The 14,620-nt window shown below is 41.6% G+C and overlaps 5 non-coding genes across 5 annotated transcripts; 4 read left to right on the top strand and 1 right to left on the bottom strand.

The window, feature by feature from the left end:
• The first annotated feature begins 546 nt into the window (after positions 1–546).
• On the top strand, positions 547–688 carry LOC138236869 (U4 spliceosomal RNA). The gene has a single exon (XR_011188849.1). It is a non-coding gene; the product is annotated as a U4 spliceosomal RNA (small nuclear RNA).
• Positions 689–4,016: 3,328 nt separating this feature from the next.
• LOC138236858 (U4 spliceosomal RNA) lies at positions 4,017–4,158 on the top strand. The gene has a single exon (XR_011188838.1). It is a non-coding gene; the product is annotated as a U4 spliceosomal RNA (small nuclear RNA).
• Positions 4,159–7,487: 3,329 nt separating this feature from the next.
• On the top strand, positions 7,488–7,629 carry LOC138236872 (U4 spliceosomal RNA). The gene has a single exon (XR_011188852.1). It is a non-coding gene; the product is annotated as a U4 spliceosomal RNA (small nuclear RNA).
• A 3,331-nt stretch (positions 7,630–10,960) lies between these two features.
• Positions 10,961–11,102, top strand: LOC138236857 (U4 spliceosomal RNA). Its single transcript, XR_011188837.1, has one exon. It is a non-coding gene; the product is annotated as a U4 spliceosomal RNA (small nuclear RNA).
• Positions 11,103–11,936: 834 nt separating this feature from the next.
• trnag-ucc (transfer RNA glycine (anticodon UCC)) lies at positions 11,937–12,008 on the bottom strand. The gene has a single exon. It is a non-coding gene; the product is annotated as a tRNA-Gly (tRNA).
• Positions 12,009–14,620: the final 2,612 nt, after the last annotated feature.

The following is a 14,620-nucleotide window of genomic DNA, read 5'->3' as shown; positions in this document are numbered from 1 at the left end:
ATTTGCTGTAGCTAGACGTTCAAATGAGTTTCATGGCCAGATGGACTGTTTCCTCCAGCGGTATAGTATTGCAGTGAGACAGCACGATGCCTGCAAGACTATGTCACGCTACACGCCACAGATTGTGTTTGTCCGTTCGTGTCAGTCGTCCTGCAGCCACGAGAAGTGGGACACAAACATGCTGCAATGCTTTCAGGACGTTAGGATTTGTTTGTGCAACATCCGAGAAGAGTACTTGTGGCTTGAATGTGAACTGTACGTGCCCGCCCCCTTTCCTCTGTAGTGCATGAGTTCCTCCCGGCATGCCCTTCGTCATTGTTCTGTCATCTTGTATTTAAAGGGTTGTATTTCTGCTGCTAAAAAGAAGCAACGGTTTTCTCACAACGCCCTTTGTTCCCAACGGAGCCCTTGTCTGTCATGAAATTCTTCAAAACCTCAAGCTAGAAGAAGAAGAACACGACAAATATGAAGCGTTACCGCAACGACATGCCATGGGACGATCGATAACGATTTCCATAGGATCCCCGCGGTTGCCTGGCAACCGTCAGCTTTGCGCAGTGGCAGTATCGTAGCCTGTGAGGTTTAGCCGAGGCGCGATTATTGCTAGTTGAAAACTTTTCCCAATACCCCGCTTCCGCCGGTTTGCAATACAATCGGCGAAAGCAATTTTTGACAGTCTCGTCAAAGACTGAGCAAGGTGTTTAAAGACAGATTTGGTCATGGTGACATCATGGTAGAAAGAAACGAGCTTGTTACGTCTCAACAGAAACGCTCTTTAGCTCTTTCAGCGTTATGCAGAGAACAGCGTCTGTCGAGATCACTTTTGAGTCAGCGCGAAACGCCGTGTGCTGTCAGTTTGATTTCATATTGCTCGTCGCGGCGCCCGGCTTTTGTCTGTCAAACGTTAGGTTGCGCTTCTTCATGCTGCATCGTCGGCATGAGTGGAGCTTTTTAAACGTCTGTACTTACTGTATATGGTATATATACAGTATATGGCTGGTCTCGGTACTTTAAAGAAAACATACACGAAAGATGGTTTCATTATGACCAGTATCGGTCTTGAGATATTTTTAACTTGATTTACAGAAGCGCGAAACGGTATGCCCAGGGCGTTTTAGTTTTCGTTTTGTTTTAATGCAGTGCAGTGGATTGATTAGAGATATCAAGTACATACAAGTCATTTTTTAAATGTTGTAGTTCGTCTTGTAAAAATGTTACAAGTACATAATCTGTCAACAATTACACAGGTTCTGTTTCCATATTGCGAATTTTGGTTACGTAATATTATTTTCTAATTTCACGTTGTGAATATATGATTTGGGCAAACAGAGCCGCAAAGAAGTACATTATGGGTTGTTGTTTTTTTTTTGCAGTTTTATCTAGAACAAGCGATGCTTAAACCTTTGTCTGATTCTTGTGAAACTATCCACACGACAGTTACCTAGGAGTTGACTTCAGTGATGTCACTGATGGGATGTTTCTAAAAATCCATCCACTGTAAAACGTCTTCTCCACTTGTCCTGCATATGTATTCGCTAATGAAGCTGTGTGTTCTGAGCCTGGATCTCTACATTTCTGTATGAACCAGCTTAGAGGGCTAAAGACAGCTTGTGTTTAAATTTAGTGTAAGGTAATTTATGCTTCTAAACTCATGGTCAGCATTTATTATTGTACTGTGCTGTAAACTTCTTCTGTGCCTAATTACATTATTTTATAGCTTTATCAAATTTGTACATTGTCGATAATGTTTCTGTAGTTTTCAGCCCTCAGCATGCGACTGGTGGTGCTGTGGGTTAGGTTCCTGACTTCCATGTCACATGGTCTGTGATTGAATCCCATGGAACTATGACTTTATTTTTTAACAAACATTTCTTTGAAAAAATTAAACGTTTCCCTGGGTCAGAGATTAAATAAAACCTCACTCGCACCAAACAAATTTATATTTCTAAATATCACAACATGATCGAATTTAAGTCTTTTTAATAACAATGAATAGTCACCTATGCCTTACAAAATAAACATTTATATTGATTTGAATCACGTTTTGATTTAAATCGTAAACGCGTGTTTAAATATATGTGTTTAAAGGCGACATACTGTATAAAAGCGCTGATTCTTATGGAATGTGTTCCGCCAGGGATTCACATTTTTTTATTTTTTTTAATCGCGTATCTAAGGAAAATTGCAGTATAACTTTGTTCATGCACATCATTATACAGTATCTCATTTTGTATTTCTATAAAAAAAAATCGTTTGCCCAGCCACTATTGTTGTTATTGTTTTTATCCTGTAAAGCGCTTTGAGGAGCACAGCTTTCTCACCACTTAGATTACTTTTTGACACCATCCTTACACAAAGCAGAAACTGATTGTATTTTCCGATGACATACAAGTGAAAAGATTACAGATTTTAATCGTCTTTTTTCTGAACCAGGGAAAATCTGATCATGTTTCTCTATAACAATAATAAAAAAACTTTATTTTACATATCACCTTTAAAAGTGGCATCTCAAAACAATACAGTAGATGTAAACCACAGATTACAAAGTAAATACCCAGACAAACGCAAACGCGTTTTTAATAAAATGCTTTCATTCATTCAACAGAGAGAGAGCGTAAAACCTGGGTGTAACAGCTGTTCCTTTTTCTGATCACTCGCTCTCTGGATAAATGTCTCGCCTGTCCAGTTCTTTGTTTTCCTAATTTGCCAATTATGCCTGCTGTGATCCACTCCTACCCTCACACCTAAAGAAGACTATTTTAAATTTCTTTGCGCATAAATTTTATTGCACATAAAGGTGATATGTAAAATAATGTTTTTTTTTATTGTTGTTATAGAGAAACATGATCAGATTTTCCCTGGTTCTTCCTGTGCGTGCAGTAGTTACAAAGTTGAACGTCTTTACACGATCTGCTGCAGTTTTCAGTGGGCGGGCTTTGTCAGATGGCTTGGAAAAACGCACTGTGTTTCGGCTCGGGAAACATCATGAGCAGTGTCCTGCATGTTTTCTGTGTATAGCTGTCTTTTAACGCATACAGAATTCATTCGAAATCATTGATTTCTCCAATTAACAAGGGTCCCTTTTTGAACCTGCCAGAAGCATTCTTTCAATGTAACAGATTTACTCCGGGGAAAGGCAGCATGACATTGAGAGTAGCTCAAGCTTTCAGCACCCGTATCGGACTGCATGTTTGCAGACACCGCTCAGAATCCCCTGTAAGATTCTCTTTCAATTCCGTTTTGCAGTGCTTTAGCTCTTTCAAAAGGCTTCGCTTTGCTAGTCACAATCCAAGGCTCATGACAGCATTTGAAAACATTTTTCTGCTTGGAAGGCAGCTATGCTCACCACTATACCACCAACGCACGCCCACAGGAGGCCTGCAGGACACCACCAGAGAATGCTCACGATTTCGGAAGCTGTCTCCGGGACGTGCTGATTCCACACATCCTGAATAAATCATGATATTGTTATTTGCTGTAGCTAGACGTTCAAATGAGTTTCATGGCCAGATGGACTGTTTCCTCCAGCGGTATAGTATTGCAGTGAGACAGCACGATGCCTGCAAGACTATGTCACGCTACACGCCACAGATTGTGTTTGTCCGTTCGTGTCAGTCGTCCTGCAGCCACGAGAAGTGGGACACAAACATGCTGCAATGCTTTCAGGACGTTAGGATTTGTTTGTGCAACATCCGAGAAGAGTACTTGTGGCTTGAATGTGAACTGTACGTGCCCGCCCCCTTTCCTCTGTAGTGCATGAGTTCCTCCCGGCATGCCCTTCGTCATTGTTCTGTCATCTTGTATTTAAAGGGTTGTATTTCTGCTGCTAAAAAGAAGCAACGGTTTTCTCACAACGCCCTTTGTTCCCAACGGAGCCCTTGTCTGTCATGAAATTCTTCAAAACCTCAAGCTAGAAGAAGAAGAACACGACAAATATGAAGCGTTACCGCAACGACATGCCATGGGACGATCGATAACGATTTCCATAGGATCCCCGCGGTTGCCTGGCAACCGTCAGCTTTGCGCAGTGGCAGTATCGTAGCCTGTGAGGTTTAGCCGAGGCGCGATTATTGCTAGTTGAAAACTTTTCCCAATACCCCGCTTCCGCCGGTTTGCAATACAATCGGCGAAAGCAATTTTTGACAGTCTCGTCAGAGACTGAGCAAGGTGTTTAAAGACAGATTTGGTCATGGTGACATCATGGTAGAAAGAAACGAGCTTGTTACGTCTCAACAGAAACGCTCTTTAGCTCTTTCAGCGTTATGCAGAGAACAGCGTCTGTCGAGATCACTTTTGAGTCAGCGCGAAACGCCGTGTGCTGTCAGTTTGATTTCATATTGCTCGTCGCGGCGCCCGGCTTTTGTCTGTCAAACGTTAGGTTGCGCTTCTTCATGCTGCATCGTCGGCATGAGTGGAGCTTTTTAAACGTCTGTACTTACTGTATATGGTATATATACAGTATATGGCTGGTCTCGGTACTTTAAAGAAAACATACACGAAAGATGGTTTCATTATGACCAGTATCGGTCTTGAGATATTTTTAACTTGATTTACAGAAGCGCGAAACGGTATGCCCAGGGCGTTTTAGTTTTCGTTTTGTTTTAATGCAGTGCAGTGGATTGATTAGAGATATCAAGTACATACAAGTCATTTTTTAAATGTTGTAGTTCGTCTTGTAAAAATGTTACAAGTACATAATCTGTCAACAATTACACAGGTTCTGTTTCCATATTGCGAATTTTGGTTACGTAATATTATTTTCTAATTTCACGTTGTGAATATATGATTTGGGCAAACAGAGCCGCAAAGAAGTACATTATGGGTTGTTGTTTTTTTTTTGCAGTTTTATCTAGAACAAGCGATGCTTAAACCTTTGTCTGATTCTTGTGAAACTATCCACACGACAGTTACCTAGGAGTTGACTTCAGTGATGTCACTGATGGGATGTTTCTAAAAATCCATCCACTGTAAAACGTCTTCTCCACTTGTCCTGCATATGTATTCGCTAATGAAGCTGTGTGTTCTGAGCCTGGATCTCTACATTTCTGTATGAACCAGCTTAGAGGGCTAAAGACAGCTTGTGTTTAAATTTAGTGTAAGGTAATTTATGCTTCTAAACTCATGGTCAGCATTTATTATTGTACTGTGCTGTAAACTTCTTCTGTGCCTAATTACATTATTTTATAGCTTTATCAAATTTGTACATTGTCGATAATGTTTCTGTAGTTTTCAGCCCTCAGCATGCGACTGGTGGTGCTGTGGGTTAGGTTCCTGACTTCCATGTCACATGGTCTGTGATTGAATCCCATGGAACTATGACTTTATTTTTTAACAAACATTTCTTTGAAAAAATTAAACGTTTCCCTGGGTCAGAGATTAAATAAAACCTCACTCGCACCAAACAAATTTATATTTCTAAATATCACAACATGATCGAATTTAAGTCTTTTTAATAACAATGAATAGTCACCTATGCGTTACAAAATAAACATTTATATTGATTTGAATCACGTTTTGATTTAAATCGTAAACGCGTGTTTAAATATATGTGTTTAAAGGCGACATACTGTATAAAAGCGCTGATTCTTATGGAATGTGTTCCGCCAGGGATTCACATTTTTTTATTTTTTTTAATCGCGTATCTAAGGAAAATTGCAGTATAACTTTGTTCATGCACATCATTATACAGTATCTCATTTTGTATTTCTATAAAAAAAAATCGTTTGCCCAGCCACTATTGTTGTTATTGTTTTTATCCTGTAAAGCGCTTTGAGGAGCACAGCTTTCTCACCACTTAGATTACTTTTTGACACCATCCTTACACAAAGCAGAAACTGATTGTATTTTCCGATGACATACAAGTGAAAAGATTACAGATTTTAATCGTCTTTTTTCTGAACCAGGGAAAATCTGATCATGTTTCTCTATAACAATAATAAAAAACTTTATTTTACATATCACCTTTAAAAGTGGCATCTCAAAACAATACAGTAGATGTAAACCACAGATTACAAAGTAAATACCCAGACAAACGCAAACGCGTTTTTAATAAAATGCTTTCATTCATTCAACAGAGAGAGAGAGCGTAAAACCTGGGTGTAACAGCTGTTCCTTTTTCTGATCACTCGCTCTCTGGATAAATGTCTCGCCTGTCCAGTTCTTTGTTTTCCTAATTTGCCAATTATGCCTGCTGTGATCCACTCCTACCCTCACACCTAAAGAAGACTATTTTAAATTTCTTTGCGCATAAATTTTATTGCACATAAAGGTGATATGTAAAATAATGTTTTTTTTTATTGTTGTTATAGAGAAACATGATCAGATTTTCCCTGGTTCTTCCTGTGCGTGCAGTAGTTACAAAGTTGAACGTCTTTACACGATCTGCTGCAGTTTTCAGTGGGCGGGCTTTGTCAGATGGCTTGGAAAAACGCACTGTGTTTCGGCTCGGGAAACATCATGAGCAGTGTCCTGCATGTTTTCTGTGTATAGCTGTCTTTTAACGCATACAGAATTCATTCGAAATCATTGATTTCTCCAATTAACAAGGGTCCCTTTTTGAACCTGCCAGAAGCATTCTTTCAATGTAACAGATTTACTCCGGGGAAAGGCAGCATGACATTGAGAGTAGCTCAAGCTTTCAGCACCCGTATCGGACTGCATGTTTGCAGACACCGCTCAGAATCCCCTGTAAGATTCTCTTTCAATTCCGTTTTGCAGTGCTTTAGCTCTTTCAAAAGGCTTCGCTTTGCTAGTCACAATCCAAGGCTCATGACAGCATTTGAAAACATTTTTCTGCTTGGAAGGCAGCTATGCTCACCACTATACCACCAACGCACGCCCACAGGAGGCCTGCAGGACACCACCAGAGAATGCTCACGATTTCGGAAGCTGTCTCCGGGACGTGCTGATTCCACACATCCTGAATAAATCATGATATTGTTATTTGCTGTAGCTAGACGTTCAAATGAGTTTCATGGCCAGATGGACTGTTTCCTCCAGCGGTATAGTATTGCAGTGAGACAGCACGATGCCTGCAAGACTATGTCACGCTACACGCCACAGATTGTGTTTGTCCGTTCGTGTCAGTCGTCCTGCAGCCACGAGAAGTGGGACACAAACATGCTGCAATGCTTTCAGGACGTTAGGATTTGTTTGTGCAACATCCGAGAAGAGTACTTGTGGCTTGAATGTGAACTGTACGTGCCCACCCCCTTTCCTCTGTAGTGCATGAGTTCCTCCCGGCATGCCCTTCGTCATTGTTCTGTCATCTTGTATTTAAAGGGTTGTATTTCTGCTGCTAAAAAGAAGCAACGGTTTTCTCACAACGCCCTTTGTTCCCAACGGAGCCCTTGTCTGTCATGAAATTCTTCAAAACCTCAAGCTAGAAGAAGAAGAACACGACAAATATGAAGCGTTACCGCAACGACATGCCATGGGATGATCGATAACGATTTCCATAGGATCCCCGCGGTTGCCTGGCAACCGTCAGCTTTGCGCAGTGGCAGTATCGTAGCCTGTGAGGGTTAGCCGAGGCGTGATTATTGCTAGTTGAAAACTTTTCCCAATACCCCGCTTCCGCCGGTTTGCAATACAATCGGCGAAAGCAATTTTTGACAGTCTCGTCAGAGACTGAGCAAGGTGTTTAAAGACAGATTTGGTCATGGTGACATCATGGTAGAAAGAAACGAGCTTGTTACGTCTCAACAGAAACGCTCTTTAGCTCTTTCAGCGTTATGCAGAGAACAGCGTCTGTCGAGATCACTTTTGAGTCAGCGCGAAACGCCGTGTGCTGTCAGTTTGATTTCATATTGCTCGTCGCGGCGCCCGGCTTTTGTCTGTCAAACGTTAGGTTGCGCTTCTTCATGCTGCATCGTCGGCATGAGTGGAGCTTTTTAAACGTCTGTACTTACTGTATATGGTATATATACAGTATATGGCTGGTCTCGGTACTTTAAAGAAAACATACACGAAAGATGGTTTCATTATGACCAGTATCGGTCTTGAGATATTTTTAACTTGATTTACAGAAGCGCGAAACGGTATGCCCAGGGCGTTTTAGTTTTCGTTTTGTTTTAATGCAGTGCAGTGGATTGATTAGAGATATCAAGTACATACAAGTCATTTTTTAAATGTTGTAGTTCGTCTTGTAAAAATGTTACAAGTACATAATCTGTCAACAATTACACAGGTTCTGTTTCCATATTGCGAATTTTGGTTACGTAATATTATTTTCTAATTTCACGTTGTGAATATATGATTTGGGCAAACAGAGCCGCAAAGAAGTACATTATGGGTTGTTGTTTTTTTTTTGCAGTTTTATCTAGAACAAGCGATGCTTAAACCTTTGTCTGATTCTTGTGAAACTATCCACACGACAGTTACCTAGGAGTTGACTTCAGTGATGTCACTGATGGGATGTTTCTAAAAATCCATCCACTGTAAAACGTCTTCTCCACTTGTCCTGCATATGTATTCGCTAATGAAGCTGTGTGTTCTGAGCCTGGATCTCTACATTTCTGTATGAACCAGCTTAGAGGGCTAAAGACAGCTTGTGTTTAAATTTAGTGTAAGGTAATTTATGCTTCTAAACTCATGGTCAGCATTTATTATTGTACTGTGCTGTAAACTTCTTCTGTGCCTAATTACATTATTTTATAGCTTTATCAAATTTGTACATTGTCGATAATGTTTCTGTAGTTTTCAGCCCTCAGCATGCGACTGGTGGTGCTGTGGGTTAGGTTCCTGACTTCCATGTCACATGGTCTGTGATTGAATCCCATGGAACTATGACTTTATTTTTTAACAAACATTTCTTTGAAAAAATTAAACGTTTCCCTGGGTCAGAGATTAAATAAAACCTCACTCGCACCAAACAAATTTATATTTCTAAATATCACAACATGATCGAATTTAAGTCTTTTTAATAACAATGAATAGTCACCTATGCGTTACAAAATAAACATTTATATTGATTTGAATCACGTTTTGATTTAAATCGTAAACGCGTGTTTAAATATATGTGTTTAAAGGCGACATACTGTATAAAAGCGCTGATTCTTATGGAATGTGTTCCGCCAGGGATTCACATTTTTTTATTTTTTTTAATCGCGTATCTAAGGAAAATTGCAGTATAACTTTGTTCATGCACATCATTATACAGTATCTCATTTTGTATTTCTATAAAAAAAAATCGTTTGCCCAGCCACTATTGTTGTTATTGTTTTTATCCTGTAAAGCGCTTTGAGGAGCACAGCTTTCTCACCACTTAGATTACTTTTTGACACCATCCTTACACAAAGCAGAAACTGATTGTATTTTCCGATGACATACAAGTGAAAAGATTACAGATTTTAATCGTCTTTTTTCTGAACCAGGGAAAATCTGATCATGTTTCTCTATAACAATATTAAAAAACTTTATTTTACATATCACCTTTAAAAGTGGCATCTCAAAACAATACAGTAGATGTAAACCACAGATTACAAAGTAAATACCCAGACAAACGCAAACGCGTTTTTAATAAAATGCTTTCATTCATTCAACAGAGAGAGAGCGTAAAACCTGGGTGTAACAGCTGTTCCTTTTTCTGATCACTCGCTCTCTGGATAAATGTCTCGCCTGTCCAGTTCTTTGTTTTCCTAATTTGCCAATTATGCCTGCTGTGATCCACTCCTACCCTCACACCTAAAGAAGACTATTTTAAATTTCTTTGCGCATAAATTTTATTGCACATAAAGGTGATATGTAAAATAATGTTTTTTTTTTATTGTTGTTGTAGAGAAACATGATCAGATTTTCCCTGGTTCTTCCTGTGCGTGCAGTAGTTACAAAGTTGAACGTCTTTACACGATCTGCTGCAGTTTTCAGTGGGCGGGCTTTGTCAGATGGCTTGGAAAAACGCACTGTGTTTCGGCTCGGGAAACATCATGAGCAGTGTCCTGCATGTTTTCTGTGTATAGCTGTCTTTTAACGCATACAGAATGCATTCGAAATCATTGATTTCTCCAATTAACAAGGGTCCCTTTTTGAACCTGCCAGAAGCATTCTTTCAATGAAACAGATTTACTCCGGGGAAAGGCAGCATGACATTGAGAGTAGCTCAAGCTTTCAGCACCCGTATCGGACTGCATGTTTGCAGACACCGCTCAGAATCCCCTGTAAGATTCTCTTTCAATTCCGTTTTGCAGTGCTTTAGCTCTTTCAAAAGGCTTCGCTTTGCTAGTCACAATCCAAGGCTCATGACAGCATTTGAAAACATTTTTCTGCTTGGAAGGCAGCTATGCTCACCACTATACCACCAACGTACGCCCACAGGCGCCCTGCAGGACACCACCAGAGAATGCTCACGATTTCGGAAGCTGTCTCCGGGACGTGCTGATTCCACACATCCTGAATAAATCATGATATTGTTAGTTGCTGTAGCTAGACGTTCAAATGAGTTTCATGGCCAGATGGACTGTTTCCTCCAGCGGTATAGTATTGCAGTGAGACAGCACGATGCCTGCAAGACTATGTCACGCTAAACGCCACAGATTGTGTTTGTCCGTTCGTGTCAGTCGTCCTGCAGCCACGGGAAGTGGGACACAAACATGCTGCAATGCTTTCAAGACGTTAGGATTTGTTTGTGTAACATCCGAGAAGAGTACTTGTGGCTTGAATGTGAACTGTACGTGCCCACCCCCTTTCCTCTGTAGTGCATGAGTTCCTCCCGGCACGCCCTTCGTCATTGTTCTGTCATCTTGTATTTAAAGGGTTGTATTTCTGCTGCTGAAAATAAGCAACGGTTTTCTCACAACGCCCTTTGTTCCCAACGGAGCCCTTGTCTGTCATGAAATTCTTCAAAACCTCAAGCTAGAAGAAGAAGAAGAAGACGACAAATATGAAGCGTTACCGCAACGACATGCCATGAGACGATCGATAACGATTTCCATAGGATCCCCGCGGTTGCCTGGCTACTGTCAGCTTTGCGCAGTGGCAGTATCGCAGCCTGTGAGGTTTAGCCGAGGCGCGATTATTGCTAGTTGAAAACTTTTCCCAATACCCCGCTTCCGCCGGTTTGCAATACAATCGGCGAAAGCAATTTTTGACAGTCTCATCAGAGACTGAGCAAGGTGTTTAAAGACAGATTTGGTCATGGTGACATCATGGTAGAAAGAAACGAGCTTGTTACGTCTCAACAGAAACGCTCTTTAGCTCTTTCAGCGTTATGCAGAGAACAGCGTCTGTCGAGATCACTTTTGAGTCAGCGCGAAACGCCGTGTGCTGTCAGTTTGATTTCATATTGCTCGTAGCGGCGCCCGGCTTTTGTCTGTCAAACGTTAGGTTGCGCTTCTTCATGCTGTATCGTCGGCATGAGTGGAGCTTTTTAAACGTCTGTACTTACTGCGCCCCATAAGAAATGGTTTGTCCCCATTCAAAAGAGATTGTGCGATGTCCTGCAGCGTTCGCAAAGCACATCTTTGACAGTTTGAAAAGAGGAATTTATTCTGCTTCCTGTGTGTGCAGTAGTTACAAAGTTGAACGTCTTTACACGATGTGCTGCAGTTTTCAGTGGGCGGGCTTTGTCAGATGGCTTGGAAAAAACGCACTGAGACATCATGAGCAGTGTCCTGCATGTTTTCTGTGTATAGCTGTCTTTTAACGCATACAGAATTCATTCGAAATCATTGATTTCTCCAATTAACAAGGGTCCCTTTTTGAACCTGCCAGAAGCATTCTTTCAATGTAACAGATTTACTCGGGGGAAAGGCAGCATGACATTGAGAGTAGCTCAAGCTTTCAGCACCCGTATCGGACTGCGTGTATGCAGACACCGCTCAGAATCCCCTGTAAGATTCTCCTTCAATTCCGTTTTGCAGTGCTTTAGCTCTTTCAAAAGGCTTCGCTTTGCTAATCACAATCCAAGGCTCATGACAGCATTCAGAACCAATCGCCACTGCGTTGGCCGGGAATCGAACCTGGGTCAACTGTTTGGAAGGCAGCTATGCTCACCACTATACCACCAACGCACACCCGCAAAAGCCCTGCAGGACACCACCAGAGAATGCTCACGATTTCGGAAGCTGTCTCCGGGACGTGCTGATTCCACAAATCCTGAATAAATCATGATATTGTTAGTTGCTGTAGCTAGACGTTCAAATGAGTTTCATGGCCAGATGGACTGTTTCCTCCAGCGGTATAGTATTGCAGTGAGACAGCACGATGCCTGCAAGACTATGTCACGCTAAACACTACAGATTGTGTTTGTGTTGGACAGTTGGACCCTACAGCTGGATCCTCGTCGACAACCTGAATAGCTTATTCAGAAGCAGTGCTGGTCCGGGAACGAACCAGCTTCTTCCCAGGCACAAGAGTGACTTGTGAGGACTCGCGGTCACACTCTGTGCATAGAGACTTTCTACCAGCCAGCCGGACTGCTGGTAGATCCCCTCGGAGCAACGACTGCCCTGCGCGCTGCAGTCAGATTCCTCCGCTCGTCCTACTCCGAGCTGCACCTTGACTGGTTGGCCGGTAGCAAGAGGACGCCGGGACAACGCCCATTGGACAACCGCTGGAACAGAGGCTGCAACAGAGCCTGTCAGCTGGTTTGGTGTTCGTGCCGGGAAATTCCAAATCCATACACAGTGGATAAGTAAACCCCATGTTCTACATTGCGTCTCGAGAATTCAATTGTACCTCAACACAAGTTGTTATCAATTTAATTCATGAGTAATGTATTTACTTCCGAGTTTAGAGTAACAGTGGGTAATAACACTGATTAGCGATTTGGTAACCGAACGATATATATTGACATATATTCTCTGTTGTGTATCTCTTTGTGTTTGCATCTCTTCGGGATTATATACCTTGTATATTGATAACACTCACAGTAAGGTCTGCCACTCGTATCCAGGCAGACTAGTATATGTTTGGTGCACAATTTATATTAATAAATGTATCTAGTGTATTGAACCCCTGTGTGTGCGTTGTTAGTTGTTCTGACGATTGATTTTCTAAAAGCCCCAACTAACAACCTTGTGATTACTGCTACAATAAATAATTGTCTCAGTAAACCCATCAAACCATTACATTTAATGGCGTCCCTGGGTGGGCGAGTTTAGAATGAAATGAGAATCAGTCGCACAGAATAACTGATGTTGCTGTGAGTTCAAGTTCAGCACAGCACCGCGGCTTCTATACGCGAATACCGGGTGTGCTGATAACTGCGTAAAGAAATCCCCCTGTTTTCTAGCGTTTAGTGTAACGTGTGCTGATTGGAAATCCATCTGCTCGGGTGTCTAGATTCCATACTGTATTTTGGAAAAAGAAAAAAAAAAGTAATACTCTTAAAGTTTCTCTGACGTGTAGCGGTGAGGCTTATTAATAGAAAGAATTAAGTGTTCTGAGCCTTCCCAAATGAGGCCCCATTTCTCTGTTCATCTCTGTGGTGCAGCCACAGAGAAACTATTCATGCAAGATGTTTTCTTTTGATAAGGACAGCTCCCAAAGGGGGATGCACTTAGCTAAGCCTGGCTATCATGATCAATGGTCATCCATTGGCGCCTATCTGTCTAGGGAGTGCCAGTTGGACATCTGGACTGCATTACTAAGTGTCAGGAGTAAGTGACTCATATCTCACCTTGATCAACCAATCAGGGACTGGTAGGGCCGAGTAACCCACATGGGACTCTGATGCCCATGGAACTTTCAGCCAATCAATGAGCTGAAGTTCCTCCAGGTAAAAACAGGCAACACAGAGAGCCTGGAGATTCAGATTCAGAAGGGAAGATTCAACAAGATTCAGATTCAGATTCAGATTCAACAATTCTAAAGGGAATTCAAAGGAGAATCCCAAGGGCAGGACATTCTCGCAGCGCGCCTCCTGACCATCCTGAGACTCAGCCCGGACAACCATGGAACGGCCAGTATGTCCGAGTGCCAGAACCTTCCTTTGTTCTAAGAGTCTAGAGTGGAGGTTGCCAGAGAGTAACCAGCAGCAGGCCTTGTGAACAGGTCGGAACTGTGGACAGCTGAATCACTATTCAGAACTAGCTCTTCATCAGGAACGAACCGGTCCTCTTCCTGACTTGCTGGGACCCACAGTCATCTTTTCTCCTGTGCACAAACTTTGCTAGTTAAAGCCAACAGTGAGCATCAGCAGCGCACCGTCGCAAGCCGCACAGCACAGCCTGGCACGGAGCCAGAGAGCGCGGATTGGACAGCAACAGCCTGCAACTGTTTCTTTGAGTCCGCAGGAGATCTGAATCCCCAAAGATTGGATGAGTATTCAACTTCAATGCATTACAGCTCGAGAATTCAATTGTTATCCCAACCAGTTGATATCAATTTAATTCCTAAGAGTTATGTACTTGTTTTGAGTATCTAATGTAGAAGTTGTAACCAAGTTCATTTATGAAACGGTCTTAATGAATGATATACTGAACGTATGTCCTCTTGATATGTGTAACACTTTGTAACTGATTGAATATATACCTTTTGTATTCTGATAACCCTCTCGATAAGATCTGTTAGGTTTATATGCATATTCTATGTATTAATAAATGTATCCTCGTGTATTAGTACCTGTGTGTGTGCGTTGTTTGAGTTATATCGCATGGTTGGATTCTAAAGCCATCAAAAG

The sequence above is a fragment of the Lepisosteus oculatus genome, unplaced genomic scaffold (assembly GCF_040954835.1).
Source record: "Lepisosteus oculatus isolate fLepOcu1 unplaced genomic scaffold, fLepOcu1.hap2 HAP2_SCAFFOLD_94, whole genome shotgun sequence".
In the NCBI taxonomy this organism is placed as follows: Eukaryota; Metazoa; Chordata; class Actinopteri; order Semionotiformes; family Lepisosteidae; genus Lepisosteus; species Lepisosteus oculatus.
This window is presented reverse-complemented; position numbering and strand designations above follow the sequence as displayed.